General features: G+C 44.8%; 1 long non-coding RNA gene across 1 annotated transcript in view; it reads right to left on the bottom strand.

Annotated features, from left to right (window-relative positions):
- Window positions 1–6033: 6033 nt before the first annotated feature.
- The window catches only part of LOC130684963 (uncharacterized), a 127904-nt gene continuing 126336 nt past the window's right edge, over window positions 6034–7601 (bottom strand). Inside the window, exon 3 of the long non-coding RNA XR_008999403.1 lies at window positions 6034–6429. This is a non-coding gene — a long non-coding RNA (uncharacterized LOC130684963). The remainder of the gene's footprint in view (window positions 6430–7601) is intronic.

Genomic DNA, 7601 nt, shown 5'->3' with positions numbered 1-7601 from the left:
CAGCAGATTAATTAGGAATTATCTGCTAAAATATGAATTAACTTCTAATAATATTTTAACCAGCTACTCTATGATGCTAGTGTTATCTTATTGCTGCTAAAATACCTGAATAAAATATCTTGCCAGTTAAGACGATAGTGCTAATTTGTCTCCCAAATAATCAATCAAGTTTTATTGAGATTTGCTGTGTACTCAGGACATGTTAGAGAATGAAGGGAAGTATGGCATGTAGTTGCAGCTCTCAGGCGATTCACAGCAGAGTTGAAGGGAAAGAACTCAGCTCAAAGGACTGATAGGAACAAGAACGTTAATGGGATTTCAGATCTTGACTCACCACCTCAGCCTTCTCATCTATTAAATAGGAATGATCATACCTAGCTCAAAATTCATTGTGTAAATGCCTATCTCGGTCCCTGGTACTTAGGAATCTTTCAATAAATATCAGCTTTGTTATAACCTTACTGTGTCATTCTGAGAAGAAAATGCAACTGTGGAAGCAATTCACACACAGGCAAAAGGCTGTGTTCATCAGTTCTTCAGTGAAGCAGTATTTGTAAACCTAAACACCGAATCTAATGGCCATCAAAGAGGCAACAGTCAAACAAACGGTGACGGATTCATACTGTAGAGTAGTGTTCACCAGCTAACCACAGTAAGGCTCATCCGGGTGAGCCGACATGGGTAGATTTCCAGTATTTTTACAAAATATAAATGAACAATGTCAGTTATATTAAAAATGGCCATGTGCAATATAAATACAACATAGTCTCTATGCACACATATAAAAACAAAAATATCTGGGCATATACACTTTAAACATTTAACTATGCTACCTTGGGGCTAGGGGGAAAGGACCAGGATTGGGGTAAGTCATCAGAGGGGACCTTAGCCTTGTCTACAAAATTTTATTTTTAAAGCAATGTAGATTAGATCACTTGTGTAATTAAAATGTAAGTCATAAAGTAACATGGGATCAGAATACAGATGAAGCATGAGAGTGGTTCGGTGGGCTGTAAAGGAGGGGGAGAATGCAGCCAGGGGCAGGCAACGTGGGAACGTCTGTAGAGTCCTGTGCCTGGGCTCCACCCGCAAGCCACACACGTGGCAGGGAGGACAGGGAGTGGCCTCGGAAATAAGGGGAGATGTTTGAATGGACTACAAGGGGAAGTAATAGGCAAACCGGGGAGAGGGGTCTGGACCTGCGAAGGAGACACGGAGAAACATCCTTGGGGTCTAGAGCAGAGGGAAGCTGAGACCCAAGGGGCATTTTAACAGAATTATTTGACAAAGGTTAATAAGAAATCAGGAGCCCCCAGAGGCTGTTGAAGGCATCCAGGTTTGCAGTATTAAACACCAAAACAGTAGAAATGAAGAGAAAAGGGCAAATCTGAGAGGCATTTGGAAGCAAACCCCAGTAGGAATTAATGAAGGGGAAGGCTGAATTAAAGATGATTTCAAACTGTTGAGCCCAGAGGTCCAGGGAGTGGTACCTCAGACAGAAATGTGGTTTGAGACAGACAGCAACTTTAATGATTAAAAGAGAAGGGCTCAGTTCTCAAATGTAGAAATCTAGGTGATGATTGGGCGTCTAAATGGAAATGCCATGTTGGTGAATATGATATTCTAGTTTTTTTCTGAGAGGTGTCAGCAAAGCCATGGGACTGTACAAATTCCCCAGTGATGTGTTGAAGGCAGTGTCGACATGGAAAAGCACCGAGTCAATAACTGGGGAGGGAGGTCATGGGAGGCTGGAACACTGGCATTCTGAAATTCAGTGTTCACACTGGGGTCTCTGTCAGATGACATTTACCAGGTTCAGGTGTCTTTTAAAGAATATTGTAGCCACACCAAAAGACATCTATCTTTCTTCAGAAGTAATTTTTAAAACTAAGGGACACCCTAAAGGCCAGCCTGTCAGTCTTGCAAAGCTATATGTGGCCTGTCCTCAGAACATCTTTCCCGGGCAATCTGCATTCCACTCTGCTTTCCTGTTCGAACAAATCAGGAACTGTGCCAAAAAAAATAGCTGCTGTTTCCACGGGCCAAGGCTCTCCCGAGAGGGCCAGAAGGAGCCCAGCAGAGATGCTGCAGTCCTTCCAGGCTGTGCCAGGGAGAATCCTGCATTGGTGAAGGGCTGGACTAGAAGGTCAAGAATTTTCCATCTTGCAGATTCTGTGTAGCTGATAAGCTCGTTCTTTCTGGGCCCTTTTTCCTCACCTGATGGTGAAGGAAGCTTCAGAGCTCAGTGAGGGCGAGACTTAGTTTTGGCCATTCAACTTCTTCCCCAGATGGAAGGGTATTTCCTTAAGGGCACAGCAGAGGGCATGTCTAAGATCACAACCTGGGCCACCAGCCATTACTGGGGGCAAATTTCACCTCTGCCAGCCACCAGGTATGTGACCGTGGGCACATTAGTTCCTAATCCTCTGTAAGACTCGCAGAATTGTTAAAAAGATAAATATGTTAATGTATAAACAGCACTTGTGTGGTTGCCCGCCACGTGGCCAGCATCCACTAAATTGTGAGTGATACTGTGTAACAGACAGCAGACCCGTTTCACCTGTATCAGTCCTTGCCTACCTCCAACCATCAGGCCAGGAGGGCGTTTGCCGCCACCTAGTGGCCACTAATCACACTACACCATAGAGGTCAGCCTTCCCAAATGCTATTGCGTAGGAGGCAGGACTACTCGGGTGCCCAATAAAAGGCGGAGAACAGATTATGTACCAGTGAAACTACCACCTTCATCCCCTGAAGTTTGCTTTTTAGCCTCCTGATGCCTAGTTACAGGAACTGCCTGGTCAAGAAGGCACTGATGCATGTGTTAAGATGAACATTTCTTGTTATAAAATGAAAATCTCGTTTTATTATTTCGTAAGAATAAGAATCTATTTACAAGATGAGTAAAACATAAGGGAAGGTGGGTGGAGAGATAAGCATGTGTTCTGATTAAGTGGAGCACAGGTCAGTGCAGCCTGGAAGGAAAACCTTGAGTGAGTCTGACTGTCTGGAGCCCCACACTGGGTTTTCAATAAAATTCAGGCCAAGTGCCCTAGGCACCATGTGTTGAAGGTTTTAGCAAACCCAGGCAGAGAGGAAGCTTCAAACTCCCTTCACCTCCTTTCCTCACTGGCTCCAAAACTCCACAGAGACATCGTTTAAGAAAAAAAAAAAGGTTAGGCAATCTCCTTCCATTTCCCCAAATGTCAAAGTGAAGTCCAACAGAAAGCAATTAACAGATGTCTGCCCAGCAGAGAGTGTGGGAGTTCCAGGCAGAAATGAGCTCAGGCATATCTTAGCATATCACAGGGTGGCCCCATTTCCTCCCCATTACCCAGCTAAAAATAACCTCTCTGCTTTCTCAGCTTTCTGTCTTTATTAACATCAGTCCCAACAGGTTAGCTCTTTCCCCTTGAAAGCTTCCTTAAACAAGTGGCAGTGAGAAAACTAAATTCGGACTCTGCTTAGGTGCAAATTTCCCCAGGGAAATTCTAGCCTCTCCCTAGAATTAGAGGCACAGGTAAACTACCACTAAATATCCCCAACCATTTACCCCAGCCTATTGTCCCAAAAGGACAAGATTATATGTGGTTTTACAGCAAGATCTTATTTGTGACATTAAATGAGCAAATCGTAACACATCTAAAATTATTAATTTCTCACTGGGGCTGTTTGTTGGTGAGCTGTCACCAACTGACAGTTCTGTCATAAGTATCATTTATAATGTCACAAGTCTCTTCCCCATCAATGTCATTAAACAATTACACTTGGTTTAGAAAAAGAAAGGGGGAGGGCAGGGGGATGCAAGGGCAGCTATGTGCAATGCTTAAGCAATTATATACTTTGCTGTTCCTGGGTGGCAATTTCTGCCAATGATTAAATCTTACTTGATTTGTTCATTTAGGTAAATTATCAATTATTTGGAGGCATCAGCCTGGATAATTTTTTCCTCTCCACTGGCAGCAGCCACAGTGCCCTGCCAGGATTGACATCAACGGGATGGAGATGGAGCTTTGATAATTAGCTGTCTCGGCTCTGGGGCCTGCAGCTCTGCTCTCCCTTTTTGCACCCGCACTGGTGTGTTCCCTTTGCTAGGGCTTGACATATGGGTGAGGCCACTAGTTCTGTGAGTTGTTTAAATAAAGATTGCTCTTCCAATAAGCATGACTTTTTTTTCCCTTTCTTTGTAACATTTTTGGTAAATGCAACCAAAATGATGGATTTGTAGCTTTAAAATGATGCAACTATGCTATCCTTTTCTCTCTTCCACCGTTTTCTTCCCTTTATGCCAGACCCCTTTGGTACACCCCCACTCATGTCCCAGGCATGTATGATGTGGCTATGAGAGGAGGGGCCATCTCAGTGGCTGCGTTCACCAGAATGGCCATACCAGTGATCCTTTCTGATTACTGTGTAACATCAATAGAAAAACAGGTGTAAGTATGTGGGGAAGGGATTAGGGTAGGTGAGATATAAGACCAGAGTCTATGAGGTGAAAAAATGAAAAACAGAAAGACATTCTCGAATTCTGTAGATTTGCTTCCGCGATAGGGTCTCTGGGGTCTGGCCTGGAAAGGGCAAATTTCTTTGAAGAGCAACAGGAAACAGGCCAGGAAGGCCCTGAACCAGTTATCGAAAAAGAGATGCTTACACCCAATGTGTTGTGGGCAATTGTCCCTTAAGCCTTGAGTCCTCATTTGGATCTCACGGATTCCTAGTGGATCCCGGGACTTTGTGCATAACTGCTCCTGGGTTGAAGTTTTATGCTTCTGGCTTCTTTTTAGCATCTGGGGTGGACATCTGTTGTTTTTGTCTACCAGCATTTTCCTCTTAAGTAAAAAAGACCCCTATTTTTCTTGGCAGAACCATTCCTTGCCCACTCCCAGAATGTATATTTTAGGTGGGGCTTACCCCGCACCTAGCTGTAGGGGTGAGAATGTAGGGGCCAAGGCAGGACCAATGAGAGCCTCCTGTGATCCTGGCCACAGGAATTAGTCCCGAGAAAAGATAAGCCAAATTTATCTAGTGACAGCGCATCCTGAGCTTTTCCTGGTGCTAATGACTTGGAGTTTGGGTTTGGATGTCCTGGGGGCTCTCCTGCTAGGAAAAGCGTGCCTGTGGCTGAAGGCAGTACAGAGAAGGACAGAGAGAGTGCCAAGTATTACTGGAGCACGAAGTCCCATCTGCCAGAAGCTAGTGAACCCCTGGATTTTTAATTGGATTGGCCAAGAAATTTCCTTTTCACCTAAGCGTGCTCAGGATTGGTTTCTGTTACCTGCCACCAGGAGAATCCTGACTAATCCAGATTTTTCTTTGCTCAGTACTCTAGTTCTTCCTGTTTGTGTTTTCATCCGGTTTGTCTGTGAGCATCTGTCTCTACCTCCCGATTATCCATAAGAGGGTTTCCATTGTATGCCTGTGTTGTAGCTTCATTTTCATTTAGTAAACAGTCCAAACTCTCTTGCCACCCCTACCTAGGGACCCCATGATAGAGGGGGCTTCAGGGCGGGGCACTGACGTGCAGCTGGCCCTTTGCAATCCCACCAGGGTACTTAGAAGCTTCCCACCAGCTGGCTCGCTTGAAGCCACCTCTTTGAATTTAACTCTTGAATCTGGCTAAGTCACACATAAACATTATTCAAGTATCCCTTTCCAATCTAAGCAATAATTAAGTGAAGAAATAAAGAGATAAAGAGAGAGAAAATGAGAGGGGGGGGAAGGAAGGAGAGAAATGGTGGAGCAGGGCGTAGGTCCTTGGCTCTTGCACCCACAGCCCATGTAAATACGGCATGATGTCATGCCCCCCCCGAACCAATGCTTCAGACCCTTTCGGCTGGTCTACTAACAGTGTGAGCATCTGGCCCAAGCTACCACCTTAAGCACTGCTCAGCTTGAACTGGCTGTGCTCTCAAGTTCTCAGTCTTCTCAGATACTCTCTCCTTGCTTAGGTCCGTTTATTGAATATCAGTTTCCAGCCCTCAACCCCAGGCTTCTCTAATTCTCCTGCTATGTCAGGGTCACCTCACCTCCTTTTCCACCATTGCCTCTGCCACGGTGCCTCAGGCTCGAGGTAGTCCCCAGCCTTAATAAAATGCATCGGTGAATCACCCATTGATATTTAATGTAGAGAGAATCACTTGTATACACTACAGGGGGTAAGTGACAACATGTCCAGCCAGGGATGGAGAGGGTCATTCATCACAGCTGGCATGGCATTTGGACAGGATCTATCGGCTGCCAAAGAGAAGCCTGGCACAAAGTGGAAAATTGAGTCCATCAGGTGCCTGCTTTGTCCACAACGCTCCTCATGTCAGTGCTGTTCCGCTGAATTGACGGGCTTTCTGGATGAATCGATTGGTTCTTTTGTCATCTGCTTGACTTAGAAAGTGTTCTCCCTTGAGCTCTTTAGTTTGTGAAAGATAAAACACGCTGAAAGAACAACAGTGTAGAATAAACACATATGATGTCTAGTTGTATTTTGCAAGCAGAACGAAGAGAAAAGAGGAGTCAGAATGAGAGAGAGAGGAAGTCAGGGATGGGAAGAGGGGGCGGAGAGAGAGAGAGAGAGAAAGAGGCTGGCTCCCGTCGGCAGCCCCACCTGTGGCAGCCCAGCTGTGCCCAAGGGGAAGCCAGGTTGGCCCTGCCCCCGCAGATGCAATTGGGGCCCAGGTGTTTCTGGAACGCTGAAGTGATTCTGTAGTTGATATCAGAACTAACACCAGGAAAAAAAAATCTAAATTACATTTAAAAGGGATCTACCTTTTCATCTCTTAACCTTAGGCCTTTCCCAGCCATGCAGAAAAATCAATCTTGGCTAATCCACTGACCAAGAAAAAGGGAAAAGAACAGAAGAGAATCTTGCATTAAACAGCTGCTTGATGCTTAAAGTGGTATCAAAGGGAAGGTGATCTGAGAGCCCACCAGCAGGAGGACAGGCTCAAGGTGCTGAAATTAGGAACTTCTTCTCTGTATCCCAGGGCTCGTCCTTAGCCAGGAAGACAAAGGACACAGTTACAGTACATTTTAGCTTGTAGATTTTTAAACCAACAGCAAAGCCTGGCTTTGCTGAGGCCATGCTTTCTGCATCTCTCTTTACTGAGAAGTGGAAAAACTGATTTCTCTTCTATCCTGGATAGAACATACCTAACTAAATGACCATTATCTAAGCATTAGGTGGAGAAACAGAGAGTTATTGTTGACTTTCCCCAATAAAATAAACACTACATTTGGTCTTTGTCCCCGTTGCCTGGTACAGAACTTCAAAACCCTCAGAATTTGCAGTGATAGCAGCATCTTGTGACTTATAAAAGCCTCTTTGATTTATCTGAGGTTATGTGAAGGAGACAACATCACCGTGAGCCCTTAGTTTCAAAGGAAGGGGTGGCCACTCCAGGAAGACCAAACACTTGATTAAGAGTTGAAACTTAGAGACCCTCCCTCCCCTGAACTCCAGGGTGAGAAGAGGGCCGAGAGACTGAATTCAATCACATGATCAATTAATGTGATCAATCATTCCTACTTAATGAAATCCCATATAAAATCTCTGGACACTGAAGCTCAGGGGAGCTGCCTGGTTGGTGAATATATCCATGTACCAGGAA

Source organism: Manis pentadactyla, chromosome 9 (genome assembly GCF_030020395.1).
Source record: "Manis pentadactyla isolate mManPen7 chromosome 9, mManPen7.hap1, whole genome shotgun sequence".
NCBI lineage: Eukaryota > Metazoa > Chordata > Mammalia > Pholidota > Manidae > Manis > Manis pentadactyla.
Note: the sequence above shows the minus strand (reverse complement) of the source record. Positions and strands in the feature narration are given on the sequence as shown.